This window comes from Heterocephalus glaber, unplaced genomic scaffold, assembly GCF_053883595.1.
Source record: "Heterocephalus glaber isolate CG9 unplaced genomic scaffold, H.glaber_assembly_v1.0 deba00000331, whole genome shotgun sequence".
NCBI lineage: Eukaryota > Metazoa > Chordata > Mammalia > Rodentia > Bathyergidae > Heterocephalus > Heterocephalus glaber.
In genome coordinates, this window is record NW_028258142.1 from 61,982,212 (window position 1) to 61,983,753 (window position 1,542).

The 1,542-nt window shown below is 35.0% G+C and overlaps 1 pseudogene; it reads right to left on the reverse strand.

Moving 5' to 3' along the window:
• Positions 1 to 960: 960 nt before the first annotated feature.
• LOC147830170 (U2 spliceosomal RNA) lies at positions 961 to 1,127 on the reverse strand (annotated as a pseudogene).
• Positions 1,128 to 1,542: the final 415 nt, after the last annotated feature.

The window sequence follows — 1,542 nt, forward strand, 5'->3', positions numbered from 1 at the left end:
TGGGGGAAGTTAGGTTATGGGATTGTGTCTCTGAAGAGAGTATTGGGACCCAGCTCTGTCCTCTCTGCTTCCTGGCCACCATGACCTGAGCAGCTTCTTCTACCCCATATTCCATTCCATGAGGCACTGCCACCAAAGGGCCCAAAGCCACAGGAGAGGCTACCATGGACAGAAACCTTTAAAACCATGAGCCAAATGAACCTTTCCTCCTTCAGAGTTGATTATCTCAGGTATTTTGTCACAGCATGGAAAGCCGGCCAACACAGTCAGTGAAAAGGTCTTACTATGACTAAAATATGTAAAATAAATCAGAAAAATTTGTTAAGTCTCTACAGAGAAGCAAATGTTGGCTGAACATCATGAGAATAAATAGGATAAGATTAAGTGTGATATTACTTGGGAAGTTGTGGCCAGAGGGTTACAAGTTTGAGGTATATCTGGTTAACATAGGGAGACCCTGTAACAAACAAACCAATAAATAAAACAAGCAAGCATGCAAACAGGCATTATTTTAAACTTCTAGATCCTATTTGTAACTCCAACATAGGGCAATGAATGAAATAAAATAATTTGATAATTTGTTTACTTTTTCTATGCACTAACAGCTCATTATATACAAAAATAGATAAAGTAATTACTAAAGTATCTAATTAAAGAAAAAATGTTACAGAATTTGAGTGTAGATTTAATATAAAATGTTTAATTTTGCCAATTCTATTAAATATGGAAGTGAAATAATTAAAAAAATGAAAAAAATTAATGCATAAGCTTAGTATGAATGAAATACAATTATAATTTTTATTATTTTCACATGAAATGGATGACTATATAGAAACTCCACAAGCTACATAGACCAATCATTAGACTAATTGGAGAATGTCACAATTTGCTGAATATAGAGGAATATAAAAATGTCTATTGTAGTTTCATGCAGCAGCAAATAAAAATTACAGATGTAATTTGAAGTAGACATCAATTATAATAGTATCAAAATTATAAACATCTAAAGATAAATCTAACAAGGAAGCTAGGACAATATATGGATAATTATAAGACTTTAATAAAGGATGCCTTGAACCGTGATGCCATGTCTTCACTTGATCTTAGCCAAAAGGCCGAGAAGCGATGCCATGTCTTGAAAATAGTAATCATGCTACTTTTCTTCATACCCAGCTATAGATTCATTGCAACTCCAAGCAATGTGACAAAAACGTGTGTCTGGGTTTAATCTGAGTAATTAATTCTAAATTCAACAGAGAAGAGTAAAGCCTCAACCTCACAGAGAAAACATGTCAATTAGACTGGCAGCAGCAGCAATGGAAGCCAAAATATTACAAATTTCACTCCAGCAGGTGAAGAAAAAAGAACTATCAAAGTAGAATTCAATAAAAAGTGTACCTTTGGGACTGGGGATTCAGCTCAGTGGTTTCGCTGCCTGCTGTGCAAGCGCAAGGACCTGAGTTCAATGCCCAGTACCAAAAAAAAGAAAAAGAAAACAAAAAAGTGTACCTTGCTTGGGAGGGGACGAAACTGTTTTGAGAT